Raw genomic sequence first — 23551 nt, 5'->3', positions numbered from 1 at the left:
AACCAAGGGCTACATACGCTTCAAGGACGAAGATTTCAACAAGTTATGGAAAAGTTGGAAGGGAAATTAAAGGTAAAGGACATTGATGCAGAATTGTGAATTGTTGAAGGAGAGGAAGCGCAGCTAAAGAAGATGAAGGAAGCTCGATCCAGAGCTAGTGCCAATCCTGCAAAGAAGCGAAAACCTGGTCGAGGTGGCCATTTTTCAAACAAGAAAACGTTTTAGTTATTATATCATTTCAGAAGACTTCGTCACTGCTTTTCAAATGCTTTTTTGTAATTTTTAATTATTTAATTTAAATATTTAATGCGATATTAAACTAGTTTGAACTAAGATTGTACATATTTTAGCTATACAAATATAATCTTTCATAATTTATGAAGTGGTTTTTATAGCATGACCTTTATTTACATTATTTACTTTGTTTTCCATTTCAGTTATCAGATTCTAAGGTAATACAGATATTATTGAGGCACAAGAATAAATTAATAGTGTTGGGAAAAATTCCATTTTAGGTTTATTTTAGATGTAAAAATAATTTACAAAATAAAGTAGCTGTCACAACTGCAAGAAAAATGACAGGTTGGATAACAAGAACCTTTCACACCGGAGATTCTATACCAATGATGTTACTTTTCAAGACGCAAGTGTTCTCTGGAGTGGAGTACTGATGCACAATGACAGCCACTTTCAAAGCTGGAAAAATTGCTGACCCGGAGAGCCTGCAGAGATCCTTTACTGCTAGAAACCAATCAGTAAAACACCTAAACTACTGGGATCGACGAAAGAGCCTAAATCTGTATTCTCTTGAGCGCAGGCGGTTAAGATACATAATAATAATTTACACTTGGAAAATAGAAGAGGAGCTGGTTCCAAACCTGCACACAGAAATAACACCACACGAGAGAGAAAGGCATGGCAGAATGTGCAGAAGACATACCTGTTGAAGAGCAGAGGTACAATAGGTACTTAGAGAAGACGATCAACATCAGAGGCCCGAGACTGTTCAACACGCTTCCACTACACATAAGGGGCATAAAACCGAGCCATCACAGTGTTCAACAGAGAACTCGACAAGCACCTCCCAAAGGATACTATATCAACCAGACTGTGACTCGTACGTCAGGCTGTGAGCAGCCGCGTCCATCAGCCAGGTTGACCAGTCCAGCAACAAGGAGGTCTGGTCGACGAACGGGCCGCGGGGACGCTAAGCCCCGGAAACACCAAGGTAACCTCAAGGTCAAGGTAGGGTATGCTGATCTCATGCTTTATTTTTTTAAATAAAAAGGGGTTAATTTATTTCCTCTATTTAGACAACCTTCCTTATTATTTCTTAGTCCATGATCCTGATGATTTGTTTCGTAAATATCAGGTGGCTCCACCAAGCATCCTCATTTAGTAATATTTTCCCTTGATTGAGTAAGCCGTCTTAGCGTAAATTCGCCCCTCTATCAGTAATTGAGGGATCCAGATTCTTAGGATTCTGACTAATTGGCCGTTTCCTTCTTAACAGTCAATTAGCTTAATTACTTCAGGTTATAAAAAAGAAGATGGTGGTGGCAGGTAATGATGATAGTCATAAAATACGATCTAGATTGTGTTGAGATTGCAAAGACAAAATTTTGAAAGAGATCTGGGAGTTGTGATTAGTAAGACTTTAGAACCAAAATATTAATGCATAAATGTTCGTAATAAGGCAAATAGGACACTGGACTTTATTAATCGAAGAGTTAGTAATAAGAACATAAGAATAAAGGTAACTGCAGAAGGCCTATTGGCCCATTCGAGGCAGCTCCTATTTATAACCACCCAATCCCACTCATATACATGTCTAACCCACGTTTGAAAAATCAAGGGACCTCACCACCACCACGCCACGTGGCAGCTGGTTCCACAAATCAACAACCCTGTTACCGAACCAGTATTTACTCAGGACTTTCCGAAATCTAAACTTATCCAGTTTATACCTGGATAAGATTAGATTTCGTTTCGTGTTCCGTCTTGTGTTGATACGTTTAATATTCTATTAATAGCTGAAGAACACCACCAGGTGAACAAATACGTCCGAGAGGTTCGAATCTCTCGGACGTAGGTTCAAAGCCTTGTCACGACTCTTGTGGATTTGTTCATTTGATGCATCACGTTACTGTGATTTCTCTGTATAACACCATGTGTCTCGTTACTAACGCTTCGATTAATAAATCCCGGTGTCCTATTTGCCTTATTATAATTAATAATAGGAGTTATATAGTTCAGCTGATTACAATAGCCTAAGAAATTTTTTGGGTCAAATAGATTGGAATGTCTTGGAGATTGGGTGTGGGCTAGACGTGAACCCAGCGACAGGTGATGAAAAGGGGATTTCGATGTGGATTCAAAATATAACCTATTTAAAAATATTCTAAGCAAAGCCCAGAAATGTAGTATACCATATAAATTGAATAGATCGAATACTAATGATCCTAAGTGGATAACAAAGGATCTAACGAACCTTATAGGTAAAGAGAGCGTGGTACAATAGGATAAAAAATGGAGAAGTTAGTTTAGAACAGGAATTCGTACAACTGGTTAGAAATGTTAAAAAAGAGAGAAGGAAAGCAAAAAGAAACTACGAAGTTCGCATAGCAGGGCAAGCGACGACAAATCCTAAAGGTTTTTTTCAGTTATATCGAACTAACACTAGGGAAAGGATAGGTCCATTAAAAACTGAGACAGGTCAAATAACGGATAATGACGAGGAGATGAGTAGTATTTTTAATAAATATTTTATATCTGTATTTACTAAAGAGGAACTTAACAATATGCCTTCAGCCGAACAAGACTATGTGGGTGGGGACGAGGACAGGTTGACTAGTTTAGCAGTTACCAGGGAGGATGTAATTAAACAAATAGTAAAACTAAAACCAAACAAATCCCCAGGGCCGGATGAAGTGTTTGCCAGGGTGCTTAAAGAATGCAAAGAGGAGCTTTCCGAGCTATTGTCTACCATATTTAATAAATCAATAGAGTTAGGTAGAGTGCCAGAGTTATGGAAGGTAGCTAATGTGGTACCAATTTTTAAGAAAGGAGATACATCACTTGCGTCAAACTATCGGCCAATTAGCCTAACGTCTATTGTGGGAAAGTTATTTGAATCGATAATTGCAAATACAATTCGTCTTCATCTTGAAAAACATAAATTAATAAATGAGTCGCAACATGGACTTCGGGAGGAAACGAAGGAGGAGACCAGTGTTGACGGAACCTCATCGTGGAGAGTCGTGAAGGACAGGGGTCTTAAGAAGACCTTGACAAGGCCGCCTACATAAGAACATAATAACAAAGGCAACTGCAGAAGGCCTATTGGCCCATATGAGGCCGCTCCTATTTATAACCACCCAATCCCACTCATATACACGTCCAACCCATGCTTGAAACAATCGAGGGACCCCACCTCCACAATGTTATGCGGCAATTGGTTCCACAAATCAACAACCCTGTTACTGAACCAGTATTTACCCAAGTCTTTCCTAAATCTAAACTTATCCAATTTATACCCATTGTTTCGTGTTCTGTTTTGTGTTGATACTTTTAATACCCTATTAATATCCCCTTTGTTATGTCCATTCACCCACTTGTAAACCTCTATCATGTCACCCCTAACTCTTCGCCTTTCCAGTGAATGCAACTTAAGCTTTGTTAATCAGCCGAACAAGTCTACGTGGGTGGGGACGAGGACAGGTTGACGAGTTTAGCAGTTACCAGGGAGGATGTTCTTAAACAAATAGTAAAACTCAAACCAAACAAATCCCCAGGGCCAGATGAAGTGTTTGCCACGGTGCTTAAAGAATGCAAAGAGGAGCTTTCCGAGCCACTGTCAACCATATTTAATAAATCAATAGAGTCAGGCAGAGTGCCAGAGTTTTGGAAAGTTGCTAATGTGATACCAGTTTTTAAGAAAGGAGATAGATCACTTGCGTCTAACTATCGACCAATTAGCCTAACGTCTATTGTGGGAAAGTTACTCGAATCTATAATAGCAAATAAAATTCGTCTTCATCTTGAAAAACATAAATTAATAATTGAGTCGCAACATGGTTTTATAAATGGCCGTTCATGTTTAACAAATTTGTTATCTTTTTATTCTAGCATAGTTGAGGCAGTTGATAGTGGTAAGGATTGTGATGTGTACCTTGACTTTAGCAAAGCTTTTGATACAGTGCCACATGAAAGACTGATTAAAAAGATAGAGTCTCATGGTATTGGGGATGCTATATTAAGCTGGATTAGAGCATGGCTATACCAAAGGAAACAGAGTTAGTATAAATGGAATCAAGTCAGAGTGGGAAAATGTTGTAAGTGGAGTGCCTCAAGGCTCTGTCCTATGACCTCTGTTGTTTATAATATATATAAATGATTTAGATTCAGGTTTGAGTAGCAACATCTGCAAATTTTCAGACACTAAAATCGGTAGGGAAATTAACATGGAAGAAAATTCACTATCACTTCAAGTTGATCTAAATAGGGTTTTGAAATGGTCAAAGGATTGGCAAATGCAGTTTAATGCTGATAAATGTAATGTTCTGAGGCTAGGTAATGATGATAGGGTTACAAGATACGAGCTAGATGGTGTTGAGATTGCGAAGTCGGATTGCGAAAGGGATCTGGGAGTTATGATTAGTAAGAATTTAAAACAAAAGGATCAATGCATGAATGTTTGTAATAAGGCGAATAGGACACTGGGATTTATTAATCGAAGCGTTATTAACAAGACACCTGGTGTGGTTCTTAAGCTATATCTTGCTCTGGTTAGGCCCCATTTAGATTATGCAGTTCAGTTTTGGTCGCCGTATTATGGAATGGATATAAATTCACTTGAACGTGTCCAACGTAGGATGAATACATTAAGTTAATTCCCCAAATTAGAAATCTTTCATATGAAGAAAATTTAACAAAGCTTAAGTTGCATTCACTGGAAAGGCAAAGAGTTAGGGGTGACATGATAGAGGTTTACAAGTGGATGAATGGACATAACAGGGGGGATATTAATAGGGTATTAAAAGTATCAACACAAGGCAGAACACGGAACAATGGGTATAAATTGGATAAATTTAGATTTAGGAAAGACTTGGGTAAATACTGGTTCGGTAACAGGGTTGTTTTGTTGAACCAATTACCGCGTAACGTGGTGGAGGTGGGGTCCCTCGATTGTTTCAAGCGCGAGTTGGACAAGTATATGAGTGGGATTGGGTGGTTATAGGTAGGAGCTGCCTCGTATGAGCCAATAGACCTTCTGCAGTTACCTTTGTTCTTATGTTATGTTCTTATATACAGGCCCTCAAACTTAGACAGGATGGAAGCAAAGCACCTTTGGGATGAAATATCCAGAGCATCTAGGTCTAGCAATGTGTGTCAATGGTGACTTATTTTAGTGGAATAAACTGGTTTAACATAACAGGTAATAATGAAGCAGATGCCACGATGACACATGACATGACACAATGGGTATAAACTTGGTAAGTTTAGATTTCGGAAACACCTGGGTAAATATTGGTTTGGTAAAATGATTGTTGATTTGTTGATCCAGTTGCTACGTGACGTGGTAGAGGTGGGGGGTCCCTTGATTGTTTCAAGATGGGTTGGACATGTGAGTGGGATTGGGTAGTTATAAATAGCTGCTTCGTATGGGCCAATAGGCCTTCTGCAGTTACCTTTGTTCTTCTGTAGATTTTATAGAAATAATTGACGATTGCTTTCTTACACAACACTAAGGAACCAACGCGGGAAAATAATATTTTAGATTTAGTGTTAACTAACAGGGAAACAAATCAATAACATCGAAATAGGAAGTGAGCTACAGAACAGTGATCACAAAGAAATCAGATTTAGCATAGACTGGGACAGATCTGTAGGAGAAAATTCTGTTAAAGTGCCATATTTTCGAAAAGCTGATTTTAATATCCGAAGAATTTTTAGGGTCAAATAGATTGGAAAATCTTGGGCATGGGAGTGGGCTGGTCTTGTAGCAAGACGTGAATCCAGCGATAGGTGACGTAGAGAGATTTCGACTAGGATTCAAAATACACCTTATTTAAAAATATTCTTAAAGCACAGGAACGTAGTATACCATGCAAATTGAATAAATTGAATACTAATGACCCAAAATGGATAACAAAGGATCTGAAGAACCTTATAGGTAAAAAGAACATGGTACTAAAGGATTAAGAATGGGAAAGTCAGTTTAGAACAGGACTTCGTACAACTGTACAACTAGATTCAGGTTTGAGTAGCAACATTTTCAAATTTGCCCATGATACAAAAATCGGTAGGGAAATAAACACTGAAGAAAACTCGCTATCACTTCTAAAGTCGATATAAATAGGGTTTTGAAATGGTCAACAGATTGTCAGATGGAGTTTAATGCTGATAAATGTAAAGTTTTGAGGCTAGGTAATGACAGTTACAAGATAAGAGCTAGATGGTGTTCAGATTGCAAAGTCAAATTGCGAAAGGAATCTGGGAGTTATGATTAGTAATAATTTAAAAACCAAAGGATCAGTCGATGAATGTTCGTAATAAGACAAATAGGACACGGATATATTAATCGAAGCGTTATTAACAAGACACCTGGTGTTGTGCTTCAGCTATATCTTGCTCTGTTTAGAGCCCCATTTAGATTATGCAGTTCAATTTTGGTCGCCGTACTATAGAATGGATATAAATTCACTTGAACGTGTCCAGCCAACCCGTTCTCGCAAATTCGTAAAGTCAATATTGACTTATTAACTACGTGCATAGGTGATATACTAAACATAATAGATACCCTTAAAAAGATTCATAATGTTAAGTATGTCACCTATGCACATATTTAATAAGTCAATATTGACTTATTAAATTTGCGAGAACGGGTTGGTCCAGCGCAGGATGACAGGTTTCTAATTTGGAGAATTAACTGTCATATGAAGAGATTAACAAAGCTTAAATTGCATTCACTAGAAAGGTGAAGAGTTAGGGGTGATGGCATTTACCCAGGTCAATACTGTAACAGGTGAATACAAGGTGAAAATATGAGGACCTCTGTTCTGTGACATGAAGTGAACTTTTGTATATAGGTAAGAGGCACAGAGGCACAGGTACAGAGCTTTTAACTGTACTTGGTCTCTACATGGTTAACTGTTACTCCTGTGTTCTGTTCGACAGAAAACCGAGTATCCAGCGTCCTATTTTAATAATCCAGTGGTTATTCCCTTTGACCTATTTTTGGGTGTTCAGGTAAGGAGCTATCACTCCATGGTCACATTCATCAAATGCCTTTGCGAAGTGCGGGTATACATCTGCATTCTGTTTTTCTTCTAATGCCTGAGTGACTTTGTCGTAGTGGTCAAGCAGTTGTGAGAGGCACGACCTTCCCGCTCTAAATCCATGTTGGCCTTAGTTGTGAATATCATTGGTCTCCATGAAACTGGTGACCTGACTAATCTCTCAAAGACTTATTATGTGGGACGTTAGTGCAACTCGTCTATAATTATTTGCAAATGCTTATCTCTTTCCTTTTCCTTTCCCCATTTTCTTTCTTCTTCCTACCTTCCCCATTCATGACCATCCCTTAACCACGAACATATTTTCATTTGTATTATAGGAGAATGTAAATGCGAGGGGTAAACGCTTCCAGCATCTGTCAATCTGTCGACCATTACAGAAGAGTATCTATGATGACCGCACAACTCAAACCTCTTTTTTTACTTTTTTACGTAAAACTACTTCGTCGAGAAGCGGCGACGTTTCGGTTTGTCCTGGACCAGTAAAAACAGACAGGTCAGCTGTCTCGTATGTCAACCGAGATAAATGTAAATAAATAAATGATTCACAACATGGATGTTTAAATGGCCGTTTATGTTTAACAAACATGCTATAATTCTATTCCAGCATAGTTGAGGCAGTCGATAATCGTAAGGTTTGTGATGATGTGTACCTTTACTTTAGCAAAGCTTTTGATACAGTGCCACATGAAAGATTGATTATAAAGATAGAGGCTCACGGTATTGGGGCTGCTATATTAAGTTGGATTAATCAACTCATCTGTCCGCTGTCAGGATTAATCTGTCCGCTCAGCCAGCGGCTGAGCAGACAAACACCGGACGCGTGATTCTGTGGTCCCGGGTTCAATCCCGGGCGCCGGCGAGAAACAATGGGCAGAGTTTCTTACACCATGATGCCCCTGTTACCTAGCGGTAAATAAGTACCTGGGAGTTAATCAGCTGTCACGGGCTGCTTCCTGGGGGTGTAGGCCTGGTCGAGGACCGTGCCACGAGGACACTAAAGCCCCGAAATCATCTTGAGGTATTCTTATCTTGAGATAAGATCACTTCAAGACTATGTAAATATGGTTTTGTACTAGTCAAAAGATTGGTACTGTATCAAAAGGTTTGCTAAAGTCAAGGTACACAACATTACAAACCCTTCCACAAAATATACAGATGGCATTTTTTACAGTTTAGTCTGTCAAAATAATCCAGTTAAAAGTAGTTTTCCGGTTTGTTCAAATTTGTTCAGAGTTCAGATCTCTACGTTCTAATTTCGTTGTACGTTGGTAAATATACTAGGGTCCTCATCGTTACTGTAAGTACTACCAAAACTGGAGGATGGGCTGGTATATTATACTTGTGTTATTATCAGTGCAGATCGCATCACAAATGCTTTCACGACGTAAGAAAATGGCTGGAATCCTTTATAATCTTAGAAGTTATAGATTAAATAAACACCTATATATTAAACTTGCCAGGCATATTAAACTTGCGTTATTTTCATTGCAGATCGCATCCGTAATGCCCGCCAGGAGGGAAGCTACCCACTACACCTACTTGGACCTGCCAGATAGCGTAAAACTCAGCATGAAGAATCTGCAATATTCTCTCTGGATAAAAGCCAAGGAGCTCAAACATGTTGCAGCCGACCCAGACCACGGACACATTACCCTCGGCTACTGCATACTAGACAGAGGTAAGGAGTTGGGAAAGTGTTAGTAAATAAGTAGTGAAGATGAGAGTTAGGACAATTGGTCAGTGGGAAGTTTACAGTCATTCAAGGATCAATAGATTGTGTTATCCAAACTAAGCTGCTTGTGTATTAGCTTGTGGTGAAAGAAGCTACGTTAGGTTCTTGAATTTTAATATATTGTATATAAAGAACTCTCAAAGAGTGATTTATCTGCACTAAAATATGGTGGGACTGCAATAGGATTGAACTCGCGAACCTTGAATCGTACTACCTGTTGAACCATGGCCAAATATATCTCTAGTATAGTTACTTGAAGTTTGGAAGGTACCAACATTAGCGACAGTATACATCTATCGGTAAAACTATGTTTTTAAAATTATTTTTAATTTTTTTTTTCTGAATATGCGTATATACATAACAGGTTAAATATTAAATTATATAGTTATTATTTTGTAATTTCAGAAAGATGGAGCGAGGTAGATAAGCGTAAGCAGACAGATAAGAATGTTGTGGTCGACATTCGTCAACTAATTGCGAAGCTCATGGTAAGTACAACAACCTCGTACCTGTTAAATTGATCAATAAATGGAAACTAAACCACATAATTGAGTTAAGATGTACAGGTTTCGTAAATGTTTGATTAATTCTCGTCCATTTTGTAGGACTTAATATGTCTCCCCACAGTCACAAATTTAGCTTCATTGAACTTATTAACCCCCATTAAAAACATTAAGCACATAATGAAAGTAAGTGCAGAAGGCCTATTGGGCCCATACGAGATAACGCTTGTTCATATTCACAAATTCTCATTCATATATGGGTCTAACCTACACTAGAAACAATAAGGTACCCCACTATTATTTTGTTACCCGGTAATTAGTTCCCCACAATTTCAACCATGTTACCAAACCAATATGTTATTACACACAGAAATCACAATAGCAAGATGCATCAAATTAACAAATCCATTAGGACCATGATGAGGGTTCGAACCTACGTCTGGGTTGATCCCAGACGGCCCTTTCCCCGGAGAAGCTGCGTGAGCCTTGTGAGGGCAGTTGCACTCAAGGTAGCAATTTTTTTTACCATGTCGTGGTCCAGTGGAATAAGGTGCATCTGGAATCATCACGGACGTAGGTTCGAACCCTCATCACGGCCTTTGTGGATTTGTTCATATTAATTCATTCTTCGTCTTTCTAGAGATTGTAATTGAAGCTTTGTCATTCTTTTAATTATTTTTATATATTAACTTACTATTCGTGTACCGTTTCCATATTAACATCGTGATTTCTTTTTCCTCAAAAATAAATGGAACCTCGACGTGGTCTTAGGTGGCCTGGGAAGGTTTGACACAAACGTCATTTAAGTAAAGCTTAAGAAGTAAGTAATTATCAAAAGAAGGCACCAAACCGGGAAGGCTATGTAGCACCATCAAATGTGCGGAATAATCAGAGGGCACTAAATATCACCAAGGGATGCCAATACGAGAACAAAAACGCATAAGGCGAACGATATCAAAAGTATCCGAGTCACCAAGAACTCTATTGAGGGACAGGTAACCGCGAGGGATGGTCGGAAAGCAAGACACACGCTCGTCCTGGAAGTCAGGACAATCAAGGAGGACATGCACGACAGTAAGAGGGACAATGCAATTAGGACAATAAGGAGCAGGGCGGCGCTCCATCAAGTGACCATGGGTTAAGCGAGTATGGCCAATACACAACCTCGCCAGAGCTGTTTCCCATCGCCGGTTACGGTGGTAGGAGGACGGCCATGAGGAAACAACACTTAAGAGTACGTAGTTTGTTACCAGTAACAGACGACCAAGAAGCCTGCCAATGGGTAAGGACGGAGGAATGGATAACCGGGTAAAAGTCGGAATATGGAATACCTTTACGAGAGATGGGACAAGAGCGGACAGCTTCCCTGGCGGCAGCATCTGCACGCTCATTTAAAGACACACCAATATGGCTGGGAACCCAACAAAACTCAACCGACTTAAATTTACTGTGAACAAGAAACGGCCAATGCTGGACCTCGACAACTACTGGATGAACCGGATTAAAGGACCCGAGAGTCATGAGGGCACAACGAGAGTCAACAACAACTACAAAGGAATACTGACAACGAGAAAGCAGGAGACTAAGAGCAGAGAGAATAGCATAATGCTCCACTGTAAAGATGCTAGTTTCCGGAGGTAAGCGACACACATAAGTGCGAACAGGAAAAAACAACACAGTAGCCAACACCGTCCGCAGACTTAGACCCATCGGTGAAGACAGAAACGGAACGGGAGTGAGAAGAAAAGTGCTCAAGGAAAAGGCGTTTCAGAACTGTAGGAGGGGTAAAAGCTTTAGTGACGCGGGTCAAGGATGTACAAAACCGCCGAAGGGGGGGACTCCACGGGGGCACAGAAGGAACAACACGAGGAGAAACATTAGAAATACGAACGGAAAGAGAAACCTGTAGGCGAGATAACCGGACAGAAAGTGGTAGGTGGTGAAGAGGAACAGGAACCATAGGAGGGGTAAAAGTTAAAGCACGACAGAGGCGAGAGGAAGGATGTTGTAAGGACCGAGCAAGATAGCGAAGACAGTAGCGATCACGGCGGTCCTGGAGAGACAGGAAGCCAGTGTCAACATACAAGCTAAGGACGGGAGTCGAACGAAAGGCACCAGAACTGAGCCGCAACCCAGTATGGTGCAAAGCATCAAGACGGCGAATAGTAGAATGAGAAGCAGATGAGTAAGCAGGGCAACCATAAACGAGCTTAGACAGGACTAGAGAGGAATGTAAAGCAAGGAGAGCGCGCCTATCTGCCCCACAAGAAGTATGGGACAATACCTGAAGGAGGGTAAGGGCCTTAGAGCACTCAACATGGAGGTGAGATATATGGGGAGACCAAGACAAACGAGTGTCAAGGAATAACCCCAAAAGCTTCGCGGAATCATTGTACTCAAGGGAATGACCATAAAGTGACAAAGAGGGACGAAGAACCACCCATTTCCGAGTAAAAGTCATGGCTCAAGTCTTAGAAGTAGAGAACTTTAAGCCATGATCGGTTGCCCAAGACGACACGGCATCAATTGCAAGTTGAAGCCGGTGCTGAAGGAGAGGCGAATCATCACCCTGACAACAAAGGGTAAGATCATCGACATAGAGCGTGGAGAAGACACCTGAAGGAAGAGGGGAAAGAAGACCACTGAGGGCAACCAAAAAAATTGTAGTGCTCAGAACACTACCCTGGGTCACACCTTCGTATTGCTGAAAAGAGGCAGAGAGTGGTACCAAGTCGCACCCGAAAGGAACGACGAGAGAGGAAGCTGCAGAGAAAGAGAGGGAAATGACCACGAAGGCCAAAAGAATGAAGTTGAGATAGAATATGATATCGCCAAAACGTGTCATAAGCCTTTTCCAGGTTAAAAAGGACAGCAACAACGGAGGTCTTCGCAGCAAAAGCAGTACGAATATAGACCTCCAAGTTCAACAGGACATCTGTCGTGATGCGGCATTTGCGGAAACCAAATTGAGAAGGGGAGAGGAGGTGGTGGTGTTCCAGGAACCACATCAGACGAACGTTAACCATACGTTCAAAGAGTTTGCAGACACAACTTGTGAGGGCGATAGGGCGGAGGTCCTTAGGGGAAGTACCCAGAGACCCTGGTTTGAGAACAGGGAGGACAACGGCATCGAGCCAGGCCTCAGGGACTGACGACGACTCCCAGATCCTATTATACAGACTCGGTAAATACTGAGACGTGCACGGAGGGAGATGGCGAAGCATCTCATAATGAATACCATCGGAGCCCACCGCCGTAGAACCGCAGAGGGCCAGGGCAGAACGAAGTTCAGAGAGAGAAGGGATCATTATAGGGAGGCCGAAGACGAGTGCAGAAATCTAAAGGACGAGACTCGAGGACAGGTTTACGAAAAAGGAAAGATTGGGGAAGATGAAGACCAGAGCTAACAGAAGAATAGTGGGAACCCAGTTCGGAAGCGATCTGCAACGGGTCCGCCACAAGAGTACCATGGAGGTGAAGGACCGGTGAAACATCGGGAACGAACTTACCCGCTATCTTGCGGATACGCTTCCAGATCTGTGGCAGAAGAGTTTCGGACGTAATTGTGGAGACATAAGATGCCCAACATTCATGCTTAGCCGTACGGATGGTCCTACGGGCCACCGCACTCACTTTCTGAAAGAAAAAAGAATCTGCCGTCTGCCGACGGCGGTGCCTCTTCCAGGCTGCACGCTTACAGCGGACAGCCCGAGCACAATCCGCATTCCACCAGGGAACGCACTTCCGCAGACCCCGAGAGGAAGAGCGAGGAATAGAGCGGAGGGCAGCGTCGATGACAGTGTCATGAAAAACGAGGAGAGCACGAAGGAGAGGCAGAAAGGAGAGGTCAGAGAGAGAGCAGCACTGAGGGTAAATAGGTTCCAGTCTGCTTTAGCAAACTGCCACCTAGGAAAGGAGAGGGAAGGGCGAAAAGAAAAAAAGGAAACAAGGATGGGGAAATGGTCACTGCCATGGAGGTCATCAAGAACCTGCCACATGAAATCTAAGTAGAGAGAAGAAGAGCAGAGAGAAAGATCAAGACAGGAAAGGGTGCGAGTCCGAGAGTCCAAGTGAGTGGGCTCACCAGAATTCAGAAGAAACAGGGAAGGAGAGAGGATAAACGGCTCAAGAAGGCGACCTCGGGTATTTGTCAGAACATCACCCCAAAGAGAATGACGACAATTGAAATCACCCAGCAGGAGCACAGGCTCCGGTAAGGGGTCCAGGTATTTCAAATCAGGAAGAGAAAGCGGGACACTCGGGGGGAGATAAATGGAACAAAATGTGTACCATTTCCCCACAAAGATACGAGCAGCAGAACAATGGGGAGGCGAAGGAAAAAGTAAGGGGACAAAGGGAACATCAGTGCGAATCAAGAGAGAGCAGAAGAATTAGGAGCCCCTGCAACGGCTGGGGGAGGGGGGGGAAGAGAAAGGAATAGCCACGAAAACGACTAGGACGAGCACCAAGCATCGGCTCCTGGAGACAGACACAAAAAGGCGAAAACCGCGAAATTAGAAGTTGGAGTTCGAGGAAATTGGCGTAATAACCTCGAGCGTTCCATTGAAGAATAGACATCGACGAGAAGAGAAAGGACAACAACAGAGAACAAGGAAGAAACAAAGGCGAAAGAGCAACATAGCACGTTAAAGAATATCAGGGTAGGGATCAGGGTCAGCAAAGTCAGGGTTAGGGGGCATGGGTAAACTGAGCAAAGACGGAGGGAAGGAAGCGGGAGAACAGACCAGAGGTGGGCCGGCGGGGTCCGGAGGAAGAGGAGGAGATAACGGAGAGGAGCAGTCAAGGACAGCAGCAGGAAGAGGGGGAGTAGAAAAAGGGGAGCACACCTCAGCAAGGGCAGCAACCGAAAGGGAAGCAGGGGCCAAAGAAACCTCCATAGGAGGAACAGGGGGCGCAACCACTGAAATGGAAGGGGAAGGAGCAATAGGGCCAGTAGTAGGGGCCGAGGAAGAAAGCAAAGCCTACTTACCCGCCAGGGAGGAGGAAGGAGAGGAGCCAGGCTTACGCTTCTGACGTAAAGAGACCGGTGTCCCAGCAACTACGTACTGGGCAACGGATTCTAGCGCCTCAACAGGAGAAGCTGAACGAGAGCACACACGACGGCCGTTAGGAGAGCGATGGACATCTGCCTGCACCTACAGGCGGCGGGGAGAGTCAATAGATGGAGGAGAAGGATGGGAGGGAGGATCGGAGGGAGACGAGGAAGAAGACACAGGAGACATGACAGACCGGGTAGAAAGAAGGGGAACCCCAGACAGAGGACCTGGAGGGGGACCCTTCGGGACAGAAAAAGGAACAGAGGAGGGGGCAGTGGGCGTATCAGGGTCCAAGGCCCGGAAACGGTTGTGAATGTGAGGAAGGTGGGAAGGACGAGGAGAGGAAGAGCGCAACACGCGAGCACAAGAGACGTTAGCATAAGGTGGGAGCCGGCGAACCTGGCGCCTCGCCTCGGGAAAAGATAAACGCTCCCGGTGCTTCAAGTTGAGGATGGCTGCCTCAAGCTTGTAATGGATACACGCATGGGAGAAGGTAGGATGGGCCTCACCGCAGTTGAGGCAGCGAGCTTGGGGAGAAGTGCACTCCGACTTAGAGTGACCGTCATCCCCACACAAAGGACAGAGAGAGTCCCAGAGCAGCGGAGGGCACCGTGCCCAAATCTCCAGCACTTGTTACAAAGCCGAGGAGAAGGAATATACTCCTATATAGGTTAGAAGCATTCAACATGTTTTGTGGTGCAAATTAAATTTCTTTCATATGCCAAATGCTTCTGTTAATCTCATAATAAATAACAAATCTCAGAGGAGTGGTTGGTGCTGGGACAGTCAAGCCTGGTGTTCCAGTAAAACTCTGAACAAATGGTGCAGTGTTGTCAGTAGACCAGGCTTCACTAGAACTGGTATGTTGGGTTCTAGTGGTAAATGAATCACCTGCACGTGGGGCTGTATCAATAGCCACATCAACATCACTATTCATTTTGTATCGCATCCTCACCTGTTGTTTCTGCCACTTAACTATCAACATCACATTATTTACACTTTGAAAATATTAGAGGGGCTGGTCCCAAACCAGCACACAAAAATAAAACCACAAGAGACCAGAAAGCCTTGCATTATGTGCAGAATACCCCCGTTGAGAAGCAGAGGTGCAATAGGTACTCAAAAAACTATCAACATCAGAGACTGTACAACATGCTTTCACTACACAAAGGACATAACTAGCCGACCCCTCGCAGTGTTCACGAGAGCTTGATAAGCACCTCCAAAGGATACTTGATCAACTAGGCTGCGATTCTCATATCAGGCTGCGAGCAGCTGCGTCCAACACCCTGACTGACCAGTCCTGCAACGAAGAGGCCTGGTCGAGGACCGGTCCACATACGTTCAGCTCCGAAATCATCGCAAGGTAAATGCAAGGAAAGGTATCGCTTACTTTATGCGGTCAAGGTCACAGCCTGAAAATAATTAAGTACAATCAAACTTTGTTGGCGAGTTTCCCCGAGTTAATACTACTTGCGAATACTCACTAGCTTTTCCATAAGGCGTTTTTTTTTCCTCTTTTTTTCGAGATAGATTTGCTCTTTTTTATCACTATCCACCACAGTAAATTTTCAGTCTTTATAAAGGCAGAAAAAACTGAGGAAAAACAGGAAACTGCTCACGTTTCAGAAACGTTGGCACGCATTTTATAACAAGTCCCATAATAATCAGACAAATGGATTTTTAACATTTTATTTCCATGATGGGGGCTAACCTCATGGCCCTGAACATTTAAGTTTTGTAAATCATTGAGTGAACGTCATCGACCAAAAAAAGTGCATATTTTTATTAATTAACAGCTGACTTATCATCCGAGGCAAAGAGTTTCTCCTGGCCCACATCTCTGCACTGCTTCAGCTGCTGTCTCCTATGTCATCACTCCCTCACCAGCTATCCTCCGGTTTTGGGTGCACCCTTCAAACCACCATTTTCGGTAGTCTAGGGAGTTGTGCCCCAGCTTCCGTGGGGTATAGACGTGTTGCCTCAACCCTCCATTAGTTGGTGGTTCTTTGCCGAGCGGCTGGTGGTGTGGGCGTCCCCACCCTCCCTGCAGTTGCCGTTTGGCTGGTGTTGATGTAGCACACTTGCGATGGGAGGCCGCCTTCCCCCCTGCTGTGAGAGTGAACTCCGTGGGCCTTGAGTTTACAGGCCGTGTTGGTTACCCAGTTGTTGAGCTTGTCATGTGTGACATGCTCCGTGTCCCATTGGAAGACGTCTACGGGATTGAGCTGGTAACTACTCATCGGGTTATTGTCAAATTAGTGGGAGAGGTGGTTTACCCTGAGTTCAACTGCCTCCGCCATTATGAGGGGGGGTTCCTTATTGGTGCCGGCTCTGTGACCATTACAGACCGTAGTGGTGCCCTGACATGTGAGTGTGCATGGGGCACCATTGGAGTTTCCCGAGGACCTATTCCGGCGTTACTTCCAGCAGTTTGGCACTGTCGTCAGTGTGCGGGTGAACACGCTGTTCTTGGGGAGGTATAAGGGTATGCGTACGAACATTCGTACCCTTGGAATGCGATCAAGGCCTGACATTCCTCCTGTCCGGCTTCTAGGGTACTACATCCGGGTATACTATGCCCGGCAACCCTGTACCTGTTTTCAATGTGGCCTGTTGGGGCATCAGGCTGCCGGGTGCTCCGGGGCTGTAGTCGCTACTGTGAACCTGTTCCGGGAGGAGGATTTCCCGCCGCTCCCTGTTGGGGTGGATTCCGTGGGCGAGGGTACGGAGGTCCCGTTGGCTGATGCGGCTCCCCCGCGTCGCCCAGCGGTCCTCCGGATGATGCAGCCCCTACTCTGGATGTTACGGTGCCGTCGGCTGATCTTCCAGCTCCTGTTGCTGTCCCAGCTGCTCCCGTGGGTCTTCCGGATGGTCTCTGCAAGTCGTCGAGGTCTTCATCTTCCTCGTCTCCTGCTGCTGCGACTGGCCCTGCGCCCCTGCCAGGTGTCACGGCAGTGCTGGGTGGGCTGCGGAACATCCAGATGTGTGCGGCCCAGTTCCCCCTGTGGTTGAGGCTGCTGCCGTTCTGCGATGGGCGTCGGTTCGCACGGCTTGTGAGGCCCGTGGTTCTGGGTCTGCCTCCGGCTCTAAGAATGTGCGGCCGGAGCTGAAGCGTTCCCGGCGTTCTTCTACTGCTTGGGGTGATGTGGAGGATTTCGACGCTGGTGGATCTTTGGGCGATGATGTGGTGGTTCCGGGTGCTTTGCGCTCTACGTCGATGGTGGTTGCTGACGTCCATGTGCCTGCTGATAATGTTTGTGCAAATTATTTACCTCCTGTTTTTTCTTCTGCAGAAGGTTCTCCGCAGTGGAGGGTGGTCGCTCCTACGGACGTGGGTGGTGAGGGTGCTGGTGCGGGCCGAGGCCTCGTGCTGGTGCTGAAGAAGGATGCCCGGCATGGGGGGTCCCTGCAGGTGCAACGTCCGGTGGTTGATGCGGGGCCCTGTGAGGCAGCCGAGGAGGCTCCCAGTGCGCTGCCCATTGCCCGGCCCCATTGGAAGAAGCCCCTCCCTCTCGTCTTGGCCTCCGGCATGGCATATGATGCTGAGAACCCCTTGCTGTTAGATATTGTTGACAGCGTGCATCCTGTTCCATGGAGCCCTTCTTCTGTTTGGGTTCCGCGGGCTCGGTGTTTTGTTGTGGGTGTGGCGGAGTTGATGCTTGATCCTCGTACGGTTCATAGTAACCTTGTTCCGGATAACATGTTGCTTTGGGAGGCATATTGTATTTGATTCCCGGCGGCGGAGTGGCCAGATGAGTATGAGCATTGAGTAGTCTGTGTGAGTGCTGTCTGTTTGGTGTGTGAATGGGACCTGTGGTTTGTTATGCTATGTGTTGTAATTATTGTGCTCCCTTCAGGCTGGTATGTTTCGTTCTCATGACCTTGTTTTATTGTATTTATTGTATTAGCATGCTTTGCATGTAAATATAATAATAATAATAATAAAAAAAAAATCGGTACTCTCAGTGGGTACTCATTAGCTTCACATTCAAGCTTCCTCACAGCTGAGCTGTCCACTACTGGGCTTCCTCGTCAACCCGTCCTCTTAAAAATAACGTCACTTTTGGCTCGTATGCGCGCTATGGCCAAATTTGGACGTAATTTGAAATGAAATCGACTCACAAAAGTGACGTACTGTTCCGTTTTCTGTTTGAGTCGTTCGTCTTACTCGGCAACCTTAGGAGAGGATTCTTTCCATTAACGTTTTTCATACCGTTTTGAAACTTTATGAGAATTTCCTGCCCACCTAACCTATCAGAGGACCCTTAACTTATTGTTGTTGAAAAAAACATCCCAAATTTATATTATTTTTTTTTTCATTTTCAAATTACGTCCATATTCGGCCATACGGGCAAACGGCCAAAAGCGACGTTCTTTTTAAGAGGACAGGTTGTCCTCGTAGGAGTCACAGGTCACGTTCCCGGGAACTATCCCGAACCCTCTTTTAGAGGTAGGCTGTTGCAAAGGTTCGTTGCTCTACTAGTCAACTCGCCACTCCTCCCCTCTCTCCGTGTAGCTGTCGGAGACTGACTTCCGACACTAATAAGCTACACAAGCGCATAGAGCCACACAACCATTGTCACTACTTGTTGGCCAATACTTAACACTGTCTGCTGACCAATAGTTTCTCGGCTCGACAGAACTCTTATCAATCACTGCCCTCCCGCATCAGCGAGTAATATTTTGTGTCAATGCATTTTTTCAGAGTTTCAGTGAACAATTTTACTGGCCATTTTCCCACTGGCACTTCCTGCGCAAATGTCACTGGTCACCGACTTACCGACTCCCTCACTTCGTCGGGGCTGCCTTGAAGACCTGGAGGGTAACACTTCACTATCCACACTTACTCCTGGACTTGTGGCTGATGTCCTTAGTCACTTCATAAGTTGTGAGACGACCCCTCAACTAGGGCCTCCATCAGTCTTACCTGTACAACCTCATCATATATATCTCTTCAGAAGGTCATCGGCTACTACTCAAGTAATTCAGAGGTCTATTGTTTCCTCTGTGAAGCTTAACTCTACAGCACAAAAGGGAATTCTGCAAAAATCTTTAAGCACTCAATCATACATCCTTCCTTGTCCAGGTCTGAGGTAAGTGATAGTTAGGGGCCTATGAGCTGTCTCGTAGCTTGCTTGGCTCTCGCCAGTGATGTCGGAATTTTCTGACACCCAAAGCACTAACCCGTAATGCAGCAAGATAAATGCGTTGTTTTAGGTAATTAAATTTACTAACAATTTCAAGTGAGGAAGCGCAAAAAGAGTCTCCAGTATCGATGGTGGGCTATTAAAGTGTACTTCCATCCCATGCTAAATTTCCACATCCTGACATGTTGCTTCAAGAGCAAAATAATAATCACGTCACGTATTCAGTATTTCTTAAATGTGCTTTTAATTACGAAAAATCTTTCGATCCAATGTTATGAACAATAGAAAATTGTTCTCTGGTATTTGATTTAAAATATTAGGGCGTAAAATGATGTCAATATCGTCTAGTTAGTGAACAAGATAATTCTCATTCATAGAATGAGAATGCGTCACTTGCGCACAGAGTCTCACGTCAACAGGAGCTCGATCTGATCCCTGCTGAAGCATGCCAACTAGCATCGTCTAATATGTGGGTCATTCGACGTACCACGGCTCCCAGACTTTGCTGCTAGCTTCACACAAGGGAAATTGTATCTAGTTGGTTATTAACATTCTATTGGGATTTATGGTTATATTTACCCTCGATAGAATTAACCGGCCGTTACGCCGCAGGAGAATTTAAACAGTAAATTTAGGCCTAAATAGGAAGTTAGTCTACTCATTTGAGATTAACTGGGGAAATGTCAGCATTTGCAGGAGTTACATTGTATGTTATCCACATAATGTATAGAAGCAACCTGGGAGCACGCCGCCTCTACATAGGTTTACTGGGGCCTCATGGAGCCTAGTTGGCCTCGACACACCAACTAGGCGAAAATTTGGACCGAGTCCCGAAAAAGTTCCACTCGAGCAAATCAACTCTGTAGCTAAGCCCTCCTAACTTAGTAATTGATAATTGTAGTCTACTAACTTTAAAGAAATTTGTTAATTACCATGATTTACTACCTTCATGATTACATCATATTATAAGGTGTATTTAGCAATAATAAATCAACCTCCCAAGGTTGTGTAAGTGGTAACGACTAGTAGGTCTTTAAATCAATCATACAGTCCACTCAGTTATAACTAATCTTAATATAAATAAAGACCTGCTGGGAAATTCCCACACGTGATGATGTCGGGTCAACTTTAGATTGGAGGAAGGTGCAGGGCTGTGGTCAATCATGTATCTTGCTACATCTTGGGTATGCCAGTGTCACCGCTCTTGGTGGGGACCTACTCGTCTATAACTGTTACAGGCTCCAAATTTGGGGAATAGGCTAATACCTGCCCTTGGAAATACTTTAAAGCTTAATTTGTAAAAATTTTTAAACTCGCACTTTTCTCACAAACTAAAATATTCTTTTGGTCACCTAGCACGTTTGTAGGGTGGATTTGAACATCTTTCCACCTCTGGCCTGCTTGTGCTGCTCAAGACCTCTGTCTCAACCATATCCTTACATTTAAGTAATTGAAGCCTGAAGTAATACTCTTCCTATTGATTCCATTCTTCAAAATAAGTGGTTCATAGTTGGTCAAATTCTTGTAACCTCCCACAGATAGATCCTGATGTTGCAGCTGTGGTGTTGTGGTCACTACATCTTCTGCATTCGTCTATCTCTTAATTATTTGCTTATTCTATGCTATAGTCTGCTATGTAAATGTTTACATGTTTTCTCTTTGTTACAAGTTTTGCAGCTTCATCTGCAAAGGCATTCCCCCAGTATTCTTACACGACATGGCACTCAATTTATAATTATTATATTACGTAAGTATTATATTAAGCCTAAGACTTAATCAATATTAAGTTTTAGCCATAATATTTTCGTCCATCTGGGAGCCCCTGTTATGTCTTGCATGGCTTCGTTTTCAATAACCACAACAAATGTCCAATGGCCAGGAGGAGGAGTGAGTAAGGCATGTAAAACATTAGCACTGTCCTGTTCCTAGACGGGGCCCTGTGATTGCTATCATATTCAGTTGCAGTTTTGCCTTTCTCAGATATTTAATTTCCTGTGTGAAGGTCATCTTAGAATCTATCCATATGCCAAGATATTGGCATCGAGTAAGCCACTGTAGGTTACTGTCTTGAATTAACAAGGTGCCTGATTTACGAGAGGACCACTAACCCTAGTGGCCACGAAGACAGGAAGCCGGCGGCATGTCGAAGGTTCCCACCATTTGCCTTTATGATCTTTTCCACGTATATTTTAAAACAATTTTGGCAGTTACGGCTTTGGTGGGTAGGCGTTTCAATGGGTTAATGTGAACTGCAGGTGAAAAAGCGTCTCCTGTTCTCAGTCCTACATTGTGTCTGGTTGAGCTTGAAACCGTTGCGACTTTTTTGGGATACAACTGACCGTCTGAAGAAAATATCCGGAATCTACATCTAACCTGTTCAGTATTTTTAAAGTTTCAATGAGATCCGCCCTGTATTGCCTGGTTTGCAGTGTTAGCCATGTGGCCTTTAAACGTTCCTGATATGAGAGATGACTAGCGCAACTTGTCCTCTTACAAATTACATCTGAATTGGGCCGTTTGCCCATATCACCGAAAATGGACGTAATTTGAAAATGAAAAATAATTTAAAATAAATTTTGGATTTTTGTTTTCCAAAACAACAAGTTATGGGTCCTCTGGTAGGTTAGGAGGGCAGGAAGATCTATGGTTTCAAAACGTCATGAAAACCGTTAATCGAAAGTTTCCTCTCAATCTGATTAAGCCGGGCGACTCAAAACAGAAAACGGGACAGTTCATCACTATCGTGAGCCTCATTTCAAATTACGTCCACTTTTGGCCATACAGGTAAACGTAGGAAAAGTGACGAAATATTAAGAGGACGGGTTAGGGATGACTTGTTGCCCAATGATGCACCTCCTCCACAGCAGCAACGTCCTTCTGAAAATGAGGTCTCCTCGCTTGCATACAGTAATCCAAATGGGGCGTACCCGAGATTTATACATTTGAACCATTACCTTTTTTTCCTTATCGGAAGGTCACTGAAAGGTCCGAGTCTCTGGTTACCATTCCCAAAAATGTGATCAAGTTTATAAGGCACAATCTGTTTAACAATCCATGTGTTGATTGTATAAGATTGCAATGGTGATTTATTCCCTCCCTGCAATATTTTTTCCAATATTTTATTCCCTCCCTCCCATGGAGACAGAGGACTCTCTCCATGCGCTTGCAGGTGTGTGATGTCAAGCTGATCGGCTGGTAGTTTTATACCGACTTTCTGAATTTCTTGAAAATAGAAGTGACATTCTTTCTTGAAAATAGAAGTGACATTCTTTCTTGAAAATAGAAGTGACATGCTTTCTTGAAAATAGAAGTGACATGCTTTCTTGAAAATAGAAGTGACATGCTTTCTTGAAAATAGAAGTGACATGCTTTCTTGAAAATAGAAGTGACATGCTTTCTTGAAAATAGAAGTGACATGCTTTCTTGAAAATAGAAGTGACATTTCCACATTTCAAATCTAGGTGGGGGACTACCCTATGGTCCAGAGATTTTGTCAAGTACTTTCAACGGTAGGCATAGTTCTTCTGCCAGTTCCATTAAGACTTTGGATTTAATTCCATGCACACCTGGGGGCTTTTGAGTCTTTTAGCCTACTTCATTTGAAAGGCGGTGTTTTTATGTTCTTTGGTCTTAATAGAGTGCATTCTGGAGTACAGTCACCTAGTTTCATTACCCTAGACTTCTGTGCAAATATTTTTAGTCATAAAATGCTGCATTCAGATGTTACTTTATTTAGCGCCACTTGTGCTTTATTAAAAAGTGAAGGACCTGTTACGACTACTGCTATGTCTTCGGCAAGGCTTAGCAA

The sequence above is a fragment of the Procambarus clarkii genome, chromosome 39 (genome assembly GCF_040958095.1).
Source record: "Procambarus clarkii isolate CNS0578487 chromosome 39, FALCON_Pclarkii_2.0, whole genome shotgun sequence".
NCBI classification, from domain to species: Eukaryota; Metazoa; Arthropoda; class Malacostraca; order Decapoda; family Cambaridae; genus Procambarus; species Procambarus clarkii.
This window is presented reverse-complemented; position numbering follows the sequence as displayed.